At 33.8% G+C, this 20653-nt stretch overlaps 1 long non-coding RNA gene and 1 other non-coding gene across 2 annotated transcripts; both read right to left on the reverse strand.

Moving 5' to 3' along the window:
• Positions 1-881: 881 nt before the first annotated feature.
• Positions 882-1042, reverse strand: LOC132287221 (U1 spliceosomal RNA). Its single transcript, XR_009472952.1, has one exon. It is a non-coding gene; the product is annotated as a U1 spliceosomal RNA (small nuclear RNA).
• Positions 1043-7886: 6844 nt separating this feature from the next.
• On the reverse strand, positions 7887-11957 carry LOC132285843 (uncharacterized). Its single transcript, XR_009472620.1, has 2 exons — positions 11892-11957; positions 7887-8184 (listed from the first exon to the last, which is right to left on the reverse strand). It is a non-coding gene; the product is annotated as an uncharacterized LOC132285843 (long non-coding RNA).
• Positions 11958-20653: the final 8696 nt, after the last annotated feature.

Consider the following 20653-nt stretch of genomic DNA (forward strand, 5'->3'; position numbering starts at 1 on the left):
AATAAAAAACCTTTAACATTGTATGCATTTTTTTACATGGTCCCACCTGTAAAATCCTCATTGACAATTTGATAATAATTTTTAAATTAAATAATTTTGTAATTCTTTACAATAGTATCTATTTCAAAAAAATGTATAAATGTAAAATATATGTTTATATATTTTCTTTTCGTTCTATTCTTTTTCTATTTGGCTAATTCTCTCCATCTCTTTTTTGAAAGTTATTTATGACGATTTTTGTGTACTGATGTGATATGATGTTGTGATCCCACGTTGCGTGGAGAAGGTAAAGTGCCATATGTAAGGTTCAACAACCTTCTATAACACAATAATAGTTTGTAAAATTGGTGGAAAATCAATCAGAATTCCAAAATTAAATTTGCTTACTGTGTAGTAGCAGCAAAAATGGGTGACCTAGGTGCATCTACACCAATAATTGGAATTTATGTAATTATAATTTCTTGAAATCGAAGGGCCAGAAGCAAGATAAGTAAGTGGGTTCCACCAAAATATATTACGTCGTTGAAGTTATATGTAACATGCCTCTTTAAAATGTTTACCCATTGTTTCTAGGGTCTCTCTGGTTGATCGAAAAAAACCCAAACGAAGAGGGAAGCCATTGGAGTGCACTGAAGTTAATATAATCTCTATTCTCAGATCTGGTAAGCTTATACACACACATATTGAGAATGAGTTCGATGATTCATTTTAATTGCTTTGATTTGAATTATTCTACCATATATTGTAATAACTAATTTCCCTTTTAATGTCAGAAAACAGGCTCGCTCTTGGGCCTTGAGTTTGGGCTTTATTGATTTCAGCTCAATAATCAACAACTATTAGGCTTTCAGATAAATAAAAATATTGGGCTTACTGAATCGGGCGGGGCCGCGCGAACGCAGGCCCCCACTACCACAAATTATGACGTAGGCTCAACCACTTGGGTTGACCTTAGGCGGGCGCCCCTCCTAAGTGCAATGGAGGTCGCCAACCTAGGCCATGGGCCTTGTTGATCGCCCATTGACCCCGTCCAGGTAAGTATGGAATCCACGTTGCTTTCAATCATTTATATAGGCCCAACATCCCACCCATCTCGCTAGGGATGACAATTTTTATCGCCCCGCCGGGGCTCCGCCCCGTCCCACCTCGTTAATAACAGGATATGGAAACAAATTTTATACCGTCGGGGCGGGTATGGATACATTTTTTGTACCTGCCGCGGGTCATGGGGCGGGGACGGGTTTTGATTCATATCCGCTCCGCCCCGCCCCGTTATATATAATTCTTTAAATTTTAATATATATATATATATATATATATATATATATATATATAAAAGTTACTCTATATAAGTTATAACCCTAATGCATAGTAGTAGTGTCTCCACATCTGCAAGTTCACATCATAGGGGTCGGCGCATCTTACCCAAAAACCAAACTCTCGGTCCACTTAGGCAGTTGAGATCGATGATTCATTTGAATCTCTGGTAAGATCTCTTGATTCTCTTCAAGTTTTTCTGCGTACTTGAGGTTTGGGTGACCTGCGCAACACAAGTTAGAGAGAAGATCTGGGTTTTGTTAATGGAGAAAAGTGAGGAGAAAGAGGGTTGTGGTGGTGAATAGTGGTGGGTTTGTCTTCTGACGAAGGAGTAGAGTGGGAGAGAGATTGGTAAGAAGAAAATCCATTATTTTTTAGTCGATTAGTTGTTGTCTGGACTCAATTTACCATTTCACAATTCATGAGAGAGGGAGAGACACTAGCGACGACTTTATTAGTGCTCTTTGAGTCGATTTAGGTTTGTTCTTATTTTTTTCAATTGCTGATTCTACATATAGTATTTTGGTACTGATTTTTCTGGGAGTTTGGTTGAAATTTTTTTCTCTTGCTAATTTGATGAATACACCAAAGGTAAATTGTTTATTTGTTTGTTTGGTTTTTCTTTTTCATAATTTTCAGTACTATGGAAGACATGGGTAACCGCATATGCCAATGGATTGATATATATGTTATTCCAGTAGTCAAAAAAGAAAGAAAAAAAAATGTTAACAGGGTAGGCGGGGCGGGCACGGGTATTGTCATCTCCCAACGGGGCAGGGATGGACTTGATAATTCAACCCGTCCCGGGGCACGGGGCGGGTATGGATTTGTCACTAAACAGACGGGGCGGGGACGGGTTTAGCCAAACCCGCTCCAATCCTGCTCTCTTCTCCAATCTTGCTTTCTTTTGATCTACTAATATATATATATATATATATATATATATATATATATATATATATATATATAATCTTGTATTTTTTAAAGTTTTTAATTTAATTTGCCATATTATCTTCACAACTGTTTTTATTTATTTATGTCATTAACAGTATCAGAAAATTCAATATCAAACAGATATCCTACCACCATATAGAAGGGCTAAATAAATTGCTTTTGTTAGTTTTGTTTTGAGAAAAGAACAGTGACTTTATTTTGTTATGCACAACTATATATAATCACTTGAAGTCAATGAGTTGGCTGTAACAAATTAATGCCTCTTTTTATATAAGAGATGTGTACGTAAGTACCAATTAAAAGAACAAAAAAAAAAAAAAAGAATGGGCAACACCTATTTATATTCCCTTCGTAAATAAAAAATAAAAATTTTAAAAACAGGGCATTCGACATTTCTTAGCAATTTCTTCAACTGTCCATTTTAAATTTTCAATCAAGTCTTTAACCCCACCTCTCCTTCTAAGACACCATGCCGACACTTAAAAACTGAATAACGCAATTCGAATCCCTAAATAGACGATGTTCTAACACAAATTATAAGGATTATTCGTTAAAAAAAAAAATGGAGAAGTCATCAGTAGTAGGGTTTCACAAACCAAAAATGAATTTATAAAAAGAGAAAATTGAATTGTACCTGAGATTGAGTAACAAATTGGGATTAGTTCGCTGAAATCGATCTGTAGATGCTTTTGCGTTGATCGAATACAACGAACCCAGTCAACGCGCTTCCCAATGCAGCCACAAGTAGACGCTCCTGAGAAATTCCCAACATCAATGTATAAAAATACTCTTCACACAAACATACTCACATGGACAGAGAGAGAGAGTAATTGAATAGAGTAATAGCTTAGCTTAGGTTAGAAATTGTGGCTCACTTGAGTAATAATGCTGATCATTGTCTTCGCCAATTCCGTTGATCTCTCTGCGACTGTGGACTTTGCTGGAAGCCTTTGCGTTGGTGCAGCTTCGGTAAACCCTAAACCCTAAAAGAAATAAAAAAAGTAAAATTCACTTAGTTAAAAATTAAAATGTTAGTAAAAATATTAAAAGTAAAATTCAGTCACCCGGTCATTGATGATGTGTTCCAATCACTCATGTACAAATAAATCCTAATTACAAAATTAGGAAATTAATAAATAAAGATAATAATTTTTTTTTTTTTGAAATAAATTCAAACAACTTCTCTGATTTTTATATTTATTACTTTTCAGATTTTATAATTACAGATTACATTTGTGTGGTCGGTAGGATGACCAACCTACTAGTGAGTATGCTGATGTAGAACAATAACATATAAATATGTCTTCTTTCATATATATATATATATATATATATATAATATCACTAAATAATAGAATGAGAATAGTCATCTCATTTCCATTCTCATCCTATTTCATTCACACACCAAATACAGCATTGTTGATATTCAATAAAAATATAGTTTACTGTCGTAAAGAAAATTGTTAATAAAAGTATTATTGCATATGTTCAAACCGCTTGATTAGGTCAAATATCAAGAAATCGTCCATGTCAAATCTTCCTCTCACTCCTCTCCTAACCAAATTATGCTTTGATTAGTGACTATGATGTGGGTAGGACTTGTTTACTATCTTGGTTTGGCACTTGGGCATTAGAGAGGGCATTGTCGTCTTGTTGGTGGCGTGCTAGCCATCCCAGGCCGGGGTGAGACTAATAGTGAAAGAAAAAATATATATTTATATATATATATATGCGCGCGCGCACACACACACATATAATTATTTATAGTATTCATTTTATGTAATTTATGAAATATTTAATTATAAGAGTGAAGGGCAATGAGAGAGAGCTGTAGAGAGGAGAGAAAATTTATTAAAGGAGGAATAATGACGTAAGCGAGAGAAAATAGCAGTGAGAGGGAGAGAGAAAATACGCGCGCACGCGTGTAGAGTATTGATAGAAGAGTAATACTTCCATCCTGCGCAAGAAGGATAAAGTTTATCTCCCTACTGACATGGCAACATATTATTGCGCCACGTGCCCAATACTAAAAACAAAAATGAATTGAGCAATACCAATTTTTGCGGGTTAAACCTGCTTCCCCTTGTAGGTCTTTTCCCTCTATCTCTTTCTCAGAAGACCCAATCTTTCACGCCTCCCACCACCATCACCTCTATCATCCTTAACTCTCTTAGCCCTTTCCTGGAACACCCTAGGCTCATGCTTCTCCCTCCCAACCCTACTCTTCTTAACCTCCTCCAAATTAGATCTCCAAATGTTATCCACGATATATATATATATATATATATATATATATATATATCTTCGGACACCCACGTCGTGTCTGACGGCAAAGGCGGAGGCAGTTCTATCACGTGTCTTTACAAACTCTTCTGTTAATCCTAAACTCCCTAAAAAGGTCTACCTATTTCTTCCATAAGACGCTTTTATGGATGATTATATACAGCTTCTTTGAATCTGTGAGTTAAAAGGCTGAGTTTGGCAAAATCAATTTTGGGTTTGTGTTTAGCCCTACTCTGAATCTGGGATTTTTGGAGCTGCAAAGCGGCGGTTGTCGTCGGCATCGAAGGAGGTGAGTTTATGAGTTTGATGAGATGTCGAACTTGGTATTGGGTGAGTGAAGGGAGAGAGTTTGAATCGGGTCTCTCAAATGCGAGAATTGCTTCATCTATTGATAAATTTGATGATATCGAATGTAGAGAAACCGATCTAAATCTGATTTTGGCTCCAAATTTTGTTCTCAACCATGGCTGCCATTATACATACATATACCTTACAAAGTTACAATAGAGAGAAAAAGAGAATGTAAGTGAAAGAATTTTAAGTCGACTAAAATGCATCAAATCCTCACCAAGGACTCAAGATAACAATGGTGATTCTCATGGACCAACCAACCCCAACACCGTGTACAGGGCAACGAAAAAAAGAGACTCACTCTTTATAAAGTCCCTAACACGAACCAAGAAAAAAAGGAGAAACCCTATTCTCCCACAAGTGTCAACATGACAAACAAGAAAATGGAGCATTCTTCCTCATGAGCACTGAATATTTGCATATTCGAGCCCCTAAGTATACATATGTTAAGGCCTAAAGTGATACTTCTATCATAGTTAGACTGATTTATGTTTAATATATGTTTATAGGTATTTTACCAGATAAATGATTAAAACCGGGACTTTATGATGATATCGAAACTTACAGAGTCATTGCCGGTCATCCAGAGCAAGCTGATAGCTTAAATGGTAAAGTTTGGAAGAATTCAAAAACTAGAGCTCGAGCCCAAGTCTTGAGGCTCAAGCTTTGCAAGAAGAAAAGTCAACAAGGCATTGAAGCTCAAGCCTTGTACCTTAGCGCTCGAGCCCTAACAAAGGGTGCTCGAGCCTTAACTAAGGGTGCTCGAGCCTTGACCCTCAAGCTCGAGCACAAGGCGTCAGAATTTGAAGAGTTAATTTTGATTGAAGAACCAAGCTCCCAGACCTCGTGCCTAACCTCAATGATCGAGCACCATCACTTAAGGTGTAATACCCCTAATTTTAAAAGGATAGTCTCGGTAATTTAATTAATGGTTTTATTTCATTTTTATTTGATTAATTGGCTTAGTTGCTTAATTGTTTCATTGTTTAATTGTTTAATTAATTTAAGTGGTTATTTATGTAATTGTTTTGTTTAAATTATTTAATTGCTTTATTTATTTATTATTTTTCTTTATTATTATATGCTGATGTGGAAATTCATGTAATTTGTTGTTGTGATTAAATGTTTATTTCGTGTCTTTAGTTTTACGTGTATAACTATAGGTTTAGGGTTTTATATTTTTATGTAGTCACCGACTTGTAATTTAGGTTGGGGTTGGAATTAGGTTTTAATTGAAGCTTATATATACCGTTGTAATTAGACTTAGGGTTTAGACGCCTATATATATTATTGTTTACGTCTACTAGGGTTGGAAAATCCTACCCATGAAACAGTGACTTGAGAGGAAAAACGCAGAGGGAAGCTTGAGAGGAAACAGAGAGGGTTTTGAGAGATAACCAGGGAGGCTAAAGGAGGAAGGAAGGGATTGCTTCTGGATTGAACCAAGAGCAACGGAGGTGTTGAACGGCAGTCGGTAATCTGTCGGAAAACTCAGAGACGGTGGTTTAAGGTTTCAAAACTGAAACCGAAGGCAAGTTTCTAATTCTAACTCTTTCCCTCAAACCTGTGTTCTGTGCATGCCTAGGTAATCTCCAGGGTTTTAAATTGACGTTAAAACTGATCTTTTAAGCATATTTGAATTGAATTTAATTGCGTTGAATTAAACTGTTTAATGGTTGATACATGTTCTTGCTTAAATCTTATTGTAGTTGATTTTTAAACTGGTTTTAATTCATGTCGATGATGTATGACACATGCTTATAGTTAATTCTGGGACATAAATTGAACCCTAGGTATTTAAATAAGATAGTACAGAGGGTCTTGCACACTGCCGGAGGCGAAGAAGACAACCAGAATCGAATTACGGCTCTCAGAAGGAAAGAGACGGCTCTCCAAAGGAGAGAGCCGGCTCCACAAGGGGTAGAGCAGGCTCCCACAAGGGTGGAGCCGGCTCCACCAAGGGGAGAGCCGGCTCCCTTGTTTAGGGAGGCGGCTCCCTCTTCTGTTTTTTGGTTTTTCGTGGTTCTGGGTTTGGTTTGGCCAGTAGGGGGCTTTCTAAGTTGTTTTAGTTGCTGTGGATGATGTATATAACTGTTACAGAGATATATAAACTACTGGGAAGCATATTTACATTAAGATGTTGAAGAATGAAATAACATAAGATTAAACAGTAAAATTGCATGTGGAAGGTTGGACAATTAATTTAAATTGCTTACTGATATTTAGCAATTTTGTTTCTCTACATGATTTAATTATGTTAATCATGTTTTAGTAGGGTTATAAGCATAGTTTATCATCTGAAAATAATTTTGCTTAGATGAGATTAATTGATGTTTTAATTTATTGTAAATTGCATCAATTGTTGGATTGTTTGGAGAATTTAAATGCTTAGTCTTAATCTAGCAATTTAAAGGACTGGAACTTGATTTTTAAATCTTGTATTGGATGCATATTATGGTCATATATATATTAGAATTTATTTACGCTTATTTTGGAGTATGATTGATGAGTTACTTATTCCTGTTTTGTCAATTATACTATTTGGGGGATTGTATGCACCGGTATGCACTACAAGAAAAATGACTTTTTACCACGGTGGAAAAGGCTTTCTACCACGGTTTTGAACCGTGGTAGAAACAGCCGTGGTTTCTACCACGGTTCTGCACCGTGGCAAAAAGTGGTTCTTTCTACCACGGTTTCGCACTGTGGTAGAAAGTCTATTTTCTACCACGGTTCTCCACCGTGGTAAAAAGTGTTATATAATTTTTTTAAAAAATAATATTTTAACCCTTATGAAGCCTCTTTTTTTTTCTTCCCATGGTAGAAATAATGTGATAGTTTCTACCTCACATTAAGCCCATGCCATAAAGTGTGTATGTATATATATATATATTAAATGGGTAACTTGTCGTCCAACAACATATATCACTCATATCCTACTCCACATACACAACCAAATTGCAACCAAAGGCATATATATATATAACAATCACCTAAAATTAATCCCAAACATTTATTAAATAATTTGAAGTACAAAGTTTCCATCATTGTTAAAAAAAGAACAATCACCAAAAATTAATCCAAAACATTCATTGAATAATTTAGAGTACAAAGTCTCCATCATTGTTAAAAAAAAGAAAACCAAGTACTAACAAAAGATTGCAAAAAGAAGTCGCCCGCTAAGCTTGCCCAACCATCTTCATTCATTGTGCCAACAAAGGATGATCACTAAGGAAGTTAGGCATGTGGTCACTAGCATTACCAGCATCACTGCTAACCCTGAAATGGATTAAAATTAAGATTGTGATCATTGAAGCAAAAGAGCTCCCTTAATTAACATGGTAAAAAACCAATATTGCAGTTGCTAACTAAATGCCAGTTGAACAAACCTTCTACCCAAGGTAAATAACCAATGTATTTATCTTAGAAGCCAGGGGAAAAAAATTACCCTTATGCTAGACAATACATAAGATCTAACAATGAACTATTTGTTGTTTTTATCACGAGCATAAACTCATTATTCTTTTATGGAATGGGTAAAAAAATTATGTACAAACCTTCTACCTAAGGTAAATAACAATGAACTATTTGTTATTTTTATCATGCATATCTTACATGTCCTGTTATTCTTTTATGGAATGGGCAAAAAAATTATGCATTATAAGATTTGCTTAGATTCTAAAAAATTGAGAGGAAAGAAGAATAGATGTGTGTGTGTGTGTGTGTGATCCACGTAATACTGGGAAGAATAAGCCCAAATCTTAATAGAAAAATAAAGCCCATTATAATATATTAATACACATGTTAATATACAGACATCAAGAGATATATTACTAATAAAAAAAACTTCCACAACTAACTTTTAATTTTTAAAGTAGATAGAACTAGTTTGGCCCCCCAAACAAAAGTTGACGGGTCCACCCCTGATTCATAATAAAAAAAAACCAAACCAATAAGATAACAAAACTGCAAATGTTAAAGACATCAATCGAATGAACACAAATACTATGCAGTATCCAGCAATGTCAAAAGCATAACCAGATCATTATGAACTTAACTATAATCGAAAGACCTTGGAGCCAACCATATCATAAATAGAGTTCCCTGGGCATATATTTCGATGCTATGCAGGTCTAATTAGGGGTATACAATGGATCATCATTTCCATCTTACCACCTTGGCAACAAATAAAATTCCATACATTAAAAAGGCTCAAAAATTATTCTGCATTATTACATATTATTTGGACCAGCTAGTTAAACCAATGAATTATGTATGTTTTCTAAAAATTATATATATATATATATATATATATATATATATATATACAAAAAAATCATTAGTTAAAACATAAAAGGAACCTCAATTGGGGAAGGAAATAATAAATAAACAAAAAGGAAAAGAAAACAGTTTTTCTTTCAATTGTTGAATAAGAGGGCTTTATTCAACAAAGAAATTGACCTTATTTAATTCAATTTTTCTTTCTTTTTGACACTTTTTTAGGACTGAAACCTGGCCAGATTCTTTTAGGAAGTTTAGTAGATCTATTGTTTTTTTATAACCTTTCTTCTCTTCTTTTCAAAGGAAGCGCCTGGTTTAATTAAATACTAATTTATCTTGCTATACCTATTTTGGGATATGCTACCAATAGTAATGGAATCAAATAAATGATCTAGGATGGTTTGTCAGCCATATTATATGGGACTCAGGTACTTGTGTCTTGAGTTGGTAAATATCAAAGCAGGCAACTGTCTAAGGTTGAATATATCAAATACCTAAATTTGAGGACACTGTTAAATAAGAATTATTATTGCCTTGGATGATAAGTCTTTTACGTGACAATGAGATTCATATCTACATCACCTTCTACTTTAGCACAGAGGTCAAGTATTCTAGTACCAAATGGTGATTTAAGGGACTAACCTAACTCTAATTAATTTCTCACATTCAAAAACAAACTCACTTTTGATCTAAAGCTCACCTTATCACCACCACGTACATATGTTTCGGTTCTTAGGCGCATTTTTTATTCTTTATTTTTGCCTCTCACATTTACTTTTATATACACTGCCATAAATTGAAGCTCAATTTCAACCTCTCATAGACAAAATAAATGACGACCACACACTTGCACAACATTCATTTGGACGCCAGTGTTTTAGAGTTTAGAAACAACTATATTTTCATTGTTGGCTATTCAAGTGTATTAATAAGCATAATGAGGATATGTTTCATAGTTTCTGGATGTTTTTCTTTTGGTATATTTTTCTTAATTACGAAAGCACTAAGAACTTTCACTTATTTAAATTCAGATGTACTTTTTTTATTCAAGAACAAACATCATACAATCACAAAATATTCCACTATAGCAAAAAAAAAAAAAAAAAGACGAGAATTTATTATGAGAGAAAGCAATCATCAGACTAAGAAAAACCCAATCGCACCATGACCTCTCTGAACCAGCAGTTCCACCCCCTTCGCCTTTATAACAAAAAACAGCACAACAGCAGAATCTGAACATATAAACGCCCAAAAAGCTAATAAAAGAAAGACATGCAAAATGGTAACACTACGGTTAAGCAAGCAACTCATGCTAACACAGTTATTATTGAAGTGACTGGGATCACATTATAACTTAGCACGCACAAACAAATACACACAAAATAATTACAATATTATAGAGAGAAGAAGGAGCCTTCACCACTTCTAGGGGAAACTATATATCACTACCTGGTAACACTTCAGTTTTTAATTTTAAATTTCATATAAAGAAATTGGCAGACTGTGTTGGCACATTGATTGGATTGGGAAAACATCACTTTGTTCTATCAGATCAGTTCGCACTAAGGTTTCATGAACTTCCTACAATAAACAAATAAATCAGAAGGAAGCCCAAAAATCTGTTTGAAACAGTTTTTCCTAGCAAAACTTACTTCCCTTTGAAAATTCATAAAAAAATAAATTCTCAACCAATTTGCATGAAACCAATGTCCATTGGAAGCTTAAAGAATATATTTTTCTTCTATCAATTTAAATCAATAAATTTTCTTACCGATTAAATCAGGTTTGAAGGAAAAGATACGAAAAATTATGCTCACAAAACAGTTTTGACAGCATGTTAACATCAACTTTGAAAATCTATAATAATTTCAAAATTCAATCAATTTAAGCCAAACAAAAGCCTGTAAACTCATTAACAATTGTACTTTCATATCCAAAATTTAATTTAAAAGATAACAGTTCTAAGTATAGAGATTTGAGTTCTATAATCAGCATGTTTGGTTTCATTTTCCAACACAACTCTTCATTTAAATTCTAACAATTCTTCAATTAATTTCACTCCATTAACAAGAAGGTCGAAACCTACCATACCTACAATCTATATATGTCATAAAATCGAGTGGTTTGATGATAAAACTGTACTAATCCATTTCTTAAAATCGTCAATCGATAAGGAAAAATAAAAATTGAAAAACCATTAAGTCCAACTTTCAAAACGCAGCAATCCACCCATAAAGTATCTCTGAAGATTCCTCTCAATAATTAAACAAATATGTAATCTATCTTAATTTAGTTGAAATTTGAACCAGAAATGTACTCTTTGAAAAAAAATAAAATAAAATAAAATCTAGAAATGTACTCTGAATTTTGAAATCTATATACTACATGCCCCAAATAGAAGGAAAAGAGACGTCGCCGCCCCACCCTAACCCCAGTTTTATACTATACATCAAAGAAAAAAGCTGGGTGGTTATAACTTCACATTTTTTTAATGGAGCAAATTGTTTATAGAGAAATGTTGGAACAAATTCATCCTTCAAAACAAGGCAATTTACATAGATTTATTTGAAACGAAAACTATGTAAGGAGATATATGCATTCTTAAAAAGAATTCACAACATATGATGATGATGAAAAATAATCCACCAGTGCTGTAATAGGATTCAGAACTAAATTAAATTCAAAGAATGAAACTTCAAACTTACATCTGCTTGTTACATGATGATAGCAATTTCCTATAAATGCAAAGCACAACTTTTACGGAGCCAAAAATCTGTGCTCTATGTTGGGAAACGTGCTAGTTTTAAAAACTTTTCGAGGGATTTAAATTCATAGATCTTGATTCATCACTTAGAGACAAGTTTTATGCAAAAATAAAACATGATGTATCATTCAATTAAAAGATTGAATACTTACATCAAGGTTTGAGTAAACCTTAGATCTCTCCTCTAAAGTGAATGTTCTCACTTATTGTAGATCCCTTTTGCTAGACACCTTTTCCATGGATCTCCATCTTCTTGGTAATTCTTTTGCCTTTAGGAATCACTCATATGCCTCCATGAATGACCTTGGAAAACTAGGCTTGTGGGAGCCTCCATTAGATGAGAACATAAACCCTAATTTTCTAGAGAGAGAAAATTTATTCCTTTTTCCTTCTCATAAAAATCACCCCCTAAAATATACATAAACCATGTATATTTATAGGCAACATAAAAATAAAGAAAAGGAAACAACAAATCCTTCTCCATCTCTAATTCATATGTCTCAAATCTAATATGATTCCAATATCAAGTTGGGCTATGAGTGAGAATCCATTGGGCCTATTATTTTATTGGCTACAATGAATTAATAATTGGCCCGGTCCATGGACCCAATTCAATTAATTCATAAATTAATTTCTACTCCACTAAAAGAAATTAATTGAACTCCAATTAAATAATAAATAACCTCTAAGTCAATATTGCACTTTGACCCCTCTATGCATAATTAGTTATCGGATAAATATAGCCATCAATCCGACTCTTTAATTAATATATTTATTTTGATACCTTTGATTATTTCTGGCTCGATCACAATAAAACATTTGTTTGACAAAAATAATAATTTAAATAAATAAATATATAATAAATCATTTTGTCTAAAAACACACGAAGGCCTTCGAATTTACTTTGTGATCAACCATAATCAATACAAAATAAATACAAGTAGCAATGATGCAAATATTGAAAATATAACCCTCTAACTATTAATTACATAACTACCCAAAGTGTCGGTCTAAGGATCCCGAAGAATCCGCCGAACAAATCAAAATAATTATTAATTAATAAAAGAGTCTATACTTTTTTCATGCTTAAGAGTCAAATGCCATGACGGTGATAGGGAGTAATTGCATACGACGGCTCTCGCAATATATCTCAACCTAACGCGGATCCAGTTCAAGTCTTAATTAATTATGAGTCCATCTATAATTACCGACTATGAACAATTTATAATTACTATTTATATATCATGCATTGATTGTCATCACATACATATATATAAATATTTCTTGTAATTAACTGGACACTATCAATTTCATAGTGAATTGAAACATAATACATTGAATTCACCAATTATATAAATCATAAATATTTCAGATATGTTAGGAACATATGTCAATACAATCCAGATAGGAATTTGCTATGCCAGGGCATATAAATCCCAACAGCTCCCACTTGCCCTCATAGCCAATTCAAATTGCACCTAACTTCAATGTTATCCAGATGATGATCAAAATTATTGATCAATCACACCTTTGATAATGGATCAACAAAGTTGTGTTCCAATGCAATGTTTTAACTACAAGTGCATTTTCTTGCCGGATAATATCATGTCGAACATGATACTTCCTCTCAGTGTATCTTGTTCCTCTATGGAACCTTGTGTCATTGGTTTGGACTACTTCTGCACTATTGTCACAATATAGCTCGATAGGCAGGCTAGTATGCTCCACAACCTCTAAATCAGTGAGATCAAACCAATAGGCTTATATTGCCACCTTTAAGGCTGCAATATGTTCCACCTGCAGGTTTGAGTCAACAGTTGAAATCTGTTTGACAATCTACCAACTGATTTCCCTTCCATTAAGTGAACATACACTAAGTCATGAACCTCATAGTATCTACTTCTGATTGAAAATCAGAACTAGCATACCTGACTAGGACCATATCATCACATCCATAAATGGGTATGATATCATTGATTCTCCTTAGGTACTTAATGATATTTTTCACAATAGACCAGTTGTCAAGTCCAGTATTGGACTGATCTCTACTGACTATCCCTACCATGTAGCGGATGTCCTGTTTGGTATAGACCATGGCATGTATGAGACTCTCATATGCCGAAACATATTGTTCCAGTCTCATTTGCTCAATCTCCTCTGCTAGTCTTGAAAAACTACTTACTAGAGAGAGCGATCCATATCAATAAAGCAAGAACTCATTCTTTGAGTTATGCATACCAAACCTGGTCAAAACTTTATCAATGTAGGATTATTAAGATAAGCCTATTTTCCTTTTAACCTGATCTTGCAAAAGCTTGATCCTAGGAATATAGCTTACATCTTGAAAATCCTTCATTTAAAAGTAATTGAACAACTACCTTATAATTGATGACAAAACTTCCACGTCATTATAAATGAGTAGGATGTCATCAATATATAGAATTAAGAAAAATAATAACATTCCCTTGTATACTCATGATTTATTCACTAAGAAATCTTCTGGTATCTTTTTGTAGATTAACTTGCCTTCCATAGGAATCACCCTACTAGAAAGTTCTACAAGATCCCAGAATTTATTAGAATACATAGATTCCAACTCTGATTTCATAGTAACTCACCAAAACGATCTGTATCCACATCAGTTCACGCTTCCGTGTAGCTTACTGGGTCCAACTCATGTTTAACAGGGATGTCTATAATGGTCTCACCTAAAAACATGATTCTGTCGAATTGGATGACAATCCTCCCACTACATCAATGTACCGATGCAAGAATCTGTGTAGTAGATGATGCTAACGCATCAATAGGGAATTCATATATTATTCTCAATCTCTATAATAAGTGTGTTCACATGTGGTACACCTGGTACTCATACCAAATTCTCTAACATTATGCTACTAGGTATGTGATTCATAATATGATTCTCCTATAGATAAACAGTGAGTGAAAACAATCAACTTTTATCTTTGAGATCATAAAATAATCCATCCTAGTGACATTTAGAGTAGCTATCAAATCTAGCATGCCTATGATCTGCTTCCAACTTACTTGTCCATATCAAGCGCACATGTGCAAGACTACCCCATATGTGCATATGATTCAAACTAATATTTAGTCAAAAACACAGCTCAACGGTATCCTTGAGACAGACTAAGATGGAATGCAGTTCATAATGCGCATCGATGTCATTAACGCTAAACTCTTAAATGAAAGAGATAATGTGGCATTACTGATCATAGATCTAACCATGTTAAGTGGAATTCTGTTATTCCTATTTGACACCTAAATTAATTTAGCGTCAATTGCGGAAAACTGGTACACAACACCCTCATTGACCATATAGTCTTTGCACTATCCCAAGAAATACTCAAATACTCGATCAGATCGAAAGTGTCTTGATAAGTTTACCTAATCTGAGCTCCACATCAGTCTTGACCCTCTCAGAATATACCAAAAGTATAAGACTTGTGTCGCAACAGGTAAATTTATCCAAAACGTGAGTAATCTTGATTGGATGTTCATAAGACTACACGTGTACGTGTGTACCGACTCCAATTGTTCTTTATGTCTATTTCATTTGGCTGATTAAGCCCTTAGAGTTATCTATCCTTCAAAACAAGATTCACAAGTTTGGTTTAGGCTCCTCTGCCTCACTAGGTAATAAACCTTCTTTAACCAATCTTTAAATCTCATTTTGATTGATTACAACCCAAAAATAGACACCAAAAATACAATGAGTCAGGAATAACAAATTTTCTCTTAACATTCAATCTAGAAGATGCAACATTAGTTTCTACATCCTGCAAATCTTAAGAGCTTGTGATTATAGTATATTAACCATCTTTCAATACACCAGAAGCAATCACATATCTATTCAATTTTATAAAACCAGTTTTACAAAATAACGATCTAGTTTTTATAAGTCAAAAGTGAAATAAGAATGAGATTGCGTTTCACTTCTGTGCGTAAAGATAGTTCTCTAATACTAATATCCTCATACTCTCTAATTTCAGATGTAATACTCCCACTGACTTAGTTACAACCTTGGCATCAGGTCAAAAGATAAATATATACCCATATCATCAAGGCTTCTGGATTCCTGAAATCCTTACAATAAATTGCAAACATGTTTAGTGGCTCAAGAATCTATCCATCAGGAATTAATAGATACAACCACATAACATGGCTCAATGATTAAATATATATTTTCCTATGCCACGTCATTGCTTAGACAGTTTGTCCTTTAGTGTCTTAGTTAACGGCAAAAGAAACAGTTTCATTCGCCCTCAACATACACTGCCTTATTCCCTTTAACCTTTTAGATACCTATGTTTTGTGCTAGCCTAGTTCTATTATCATCCTTCTTCTTTGCTTTGCCCATCCACTTGGGCCTAGAAGAAGATGGTATAGACTAGGTTAGATTGATAGGAACGCCCATACTCTTGATTATCCCTTCTTCTGTTACCAATTCTATAAGAATATCAGCGAGTGTGAACTCAAACTGATTCCTTATTTAGTTCACTCTAACAGAGTCGAATGAGTTTGGTAACAAGGCAATAATCATGTCAACTTGAAACTTACCACCCAAGTCAGCCTTATTGATCTCCAGCTAATTTTTAAATAATAAACAATCATTTTCCAAAATTTGATTTCAAACTGGAGTTCATCAGGCTATCTTGATGGTATTTAAATTTGACACAGTACTTAGGCATATGCTCTATCTAATCTCACCAAAATATCTCATTGACATTTAATATGATGCTTGAAGAAAATAAAATAATACAAATGTTAGCTTTGGAGTATAGTCGAGCTAAACTCTAGAATATTGCACCAAGTCATATCATTTGCCTTATCTAATTTATTAAAAGCATTAATGTCAAATTTGGTATCTCAAAGTAAAAGAGATAGGTATAGGAGTAATAAACACATTTTGTACCCTTACGTTGTGAATAAAATATCTAAGTTCATTTTCCAGTCATTATAAATAAGGTCCAATATCATAGAATATGTAAGCAAGTAGATAAACTGGATTAGACATAATTAATCTGAATATAAATGCATTCATACAATATGCAAGGTGAATTATTAATTCTGTCATGCATATTTAAAATTAAAATGAGTTTGTTAACCACATAATATAATAAATCTCAATCAAACAAGAGATCATTATCATTATTGGTGAACAATCCCTTTTAATTAATGCGGGTCCCTCAACTCTGTAGCATAATAAATCAACCAATCAATATGTCAATAACTTATCCTGTTGGAGGAGTTCATTATTACTATTGTTGAGATTCATTTACTATTAGGTGAGCACTTCCATTAAAATAGTATGTGGGTCCCTTAACCACTGCATGAAAAATCGGATAACCAATACACCAATAACTTATTCGGTTGGCGAAGTTCATTATTGCTATTGGCGGGCAAATCCCATCATCTCCATATCTCTTAAAACAATGCCTTGTCTATCTATATGAAATGACTCCCGATTGTGTTTAGCCTTTCTAAAATCACCTAGTGTAGACCACTCCGTTGGGGAGCTAACACTATTGATTTTAGATTGAGTGTATAACATTATTAATGCTCTAATGAAAAATAAAACATTAAATATGTTGTCATTATAATCTAGACTCTTTAAATCATGCGTATGGCCTTATTTTTAAAGATCTAATTACAATGAACATTTAATATTTTTATTTTCATGAGACAACCATTCTTGTAATATTAAGACTCTTCAAATCATGCGTGGGGCCTTATTTTTGAAGATCTAATTACAATGGTTTTAATAACGAAGGCCATGGGGCAATGTATAAAAATCCCCGCTCCCACTCAATTTTTAATCATTCATAATTAGGGTTTTCATTTTATTCATTTACATGATATAATGCATGCAAAACGTCTTGATTTTAATCCAATTAAATTTAGAAAATATTTGGACTTTAAACGATTCACTAATATTTAACTTGAGGCACACTTCAAAAATAATTTATAAAAATAATTTTTCGTTTCCCAATAAGTGCCCTCTAATTAATTAGTAATCAAATCCAATTAATTTTCATAATTTAACTAATATAAATCAAGCCATTTAAATAAATATCATGGATCCAATGCATGAACAATAATAATTAGCAATTAATTATTTCATGCATCACATACAACAATAAATGACAGATAAAGTAAATTAAATGGCCAATGGAATCAGCTTTTAACATTTAATTGCTCTAATCACTGCGCGAAGATCTTCCATCAGCTTGCAAACACCCACATAAGGTTGGTACGCACCAGGAGAAGCAAAACACGGCTTGGAACGCGACTGGAGGGCCCCACACGCGCTCACACGCGCCTGGGGCATGCTGCAGGTGAAGCCACGCGCCCCCACGCGCTGGCACGCGCATGGGGCGCGTGGGACGCGCCTCCACGCGCCTGCACGCGCGTGGAGGCCATACACATTTGGCTGGCGCGTGCAATGCACGCGCCAGCAGATGTCACCTCCTGGCGCGTGTTCCTCACGCGCCAGGCTCACCCCAGATGCACTACACTTGATTCTAGCCTCCTCCGACGTATCTTCTCGCCACCGGTGATGCTCCGGCCACCGGAAAAACGCCGAAAAATCCAGAAAAATTAATAAAAATTTCCAGAAATTAAATTAGGCCTTAAAAAATTCCAGAAAAATTCCGGAAAATTGCTAAAAAATCCCAGAAAATTTCTGAAGCCTAATTTAACCCTCTTGGACCTTCTTGAAGCTTCATAGCATCCTTTGACGAAGATTACATGGCTTTAAAAGTATTTACAATTTGAAATACAATGGAAAAAATTAAATTACATCATTGAACTTTCAAACGGCTAAATCAAAGCCTTAATTACATTCATCCAAAGATAAAATTACATTAATTTAACCTATAAGCTTCATCCATGGCCCAACCATACATCATCATTCATTCACAATCATTCATACATCATTATGTATCAATATATATCAACATATTAAATCATACATCAACATACATCAATAAAAATATATATGAATATAATTTTGGATCCATGAATGATGATTTTCATAAAATCATGATCTCTAATAATGAATCAAACCATGCTCTGATACCACTGTTGGGAAACGTGCTAGTTTTAAAAACTTTTCGAGGGATTTAAATTCATAGATCTTGATTCATCACTTAGAGACAAGTTTTATGCAAAAATAAAACATGATGTATCATTCAATTAAAAGATTGAATACTTACATCAAGGTTTGAGTAAACCTTAGATCTCTCCTCTAAAGTGAATGTTCTCACTTATTGTAGATCCCTTTTGCTAGACACCTTTTCCATGGATCTCCATCTTCTTGGTAATTCTTTTGCCTTTAGGAATCACTCATATGCCTCCATGAATGACCTTGGAAAACTAGGCTTGTGGGAGCCTCCATTAGATGAGAACATAAACCCTAATTTTCTAGAGAGAGAAAATTTATTCCTTTTTCCTTCTCATAAAAATCACCCCCTAAAATATACATAGACCATGTATATTTATAGGCAACATAAAAATAAAGAAAAGGAAACAACAAATCCTTCTCCATCTCTAATTCATATGTCTCAAATCTAATATGATTCCAATATCAAGTTGGGCTATGAGTGAGAATCCATTGGGCCTATTATTTTATTGGCTACAATGAATTAATAATTGGCCCGGTCCATGGACCCAATTCAATTAATTCATAAATTAATTTCTACTCCACTAAAAGAAATTAATTGAACTCCAATTAAATAATAAATAACCTCTAAGTCAATATTGCACTTTGACCCCTCTATGCATAATTAGTTATCGGATAAATATAGCCATCAATCCGACTCTTTAATTAATATATTTATTTTGATACCTTTGATTATTTCTGGCTCGATCACAATAAAACATTTGTTTGACAAAAATAATAATTTAAATAAATAAATATATAATAAATCATTTTGTCTAAAAACACACGAAGGCCTTCGAATTTACTTTGTGATCAACCATAATCAATACAAAATAAATACAAGTAGCAATGATGCAAATATTGAAAATATAACCCTCTAACTATTAATTACATAACTACCCAAAGTGTCGGTCTAAGGATCCCGAAGAATCCGCCGAACAAATCAAAATAATTATTAATTAATAAAAGAGTCTATACTTTTTTCATGCTTAAGAGTCAAATGCCATGACGGTGATAGGGAGTAATTGCATACGACGGCTCTCGCAATATATCTCAACCTAACGCGGATCCAGTTCAAGTCTTAATTAATTATGAGTCCATCCATAATTACCGACTATGAACAATTTATAATTACTATTTATATATCATGCATTGATTGTCATCACATACATATATATAAATATTTCTTGTAATTAACTGGACACTATCAATTTCATAGTGAATTGAAACATAATACATTGAATTCACCAATTATATAAATCATAAATATTTCAGATATGTTAGGAACATATGTCAATACAATCCAGATAGGAATTTGCTATGCCAGGGCATATAAATCCCAACACTCTAGGTAATCAGTAATCTGTATAAGAACCAACAATGGAAGTCACTTCAAAAAAAAGTCATAGGCACTTTGCCAAGGTTACAAATTTTAGAGTAACTTTTTTGCGTCTGACAGAATTTTTGAACTATCAAAAATTTGTCATTGGGTTCAAGAGATTGATATTTTCATTGCTTCA

The sequence above is a fragment of the Cornus florida genome, unplaced genomic scaffold (genome assembly GCF_030987335.1).
Source record: "Cornus florida cultivar Cherokee Brave unplaced genomic scaffold, ASM3098733v1 CherokeeBrave_3.0.0_Hap2_Chr11, whole genome shotgun sequence".
Taxonomy (NCBI): Eukaryota; Viridiplantae; Streptophyta; class Magnoliopsida; order Cornales; family Cornaceae; genus Cornus; species Cornus florida.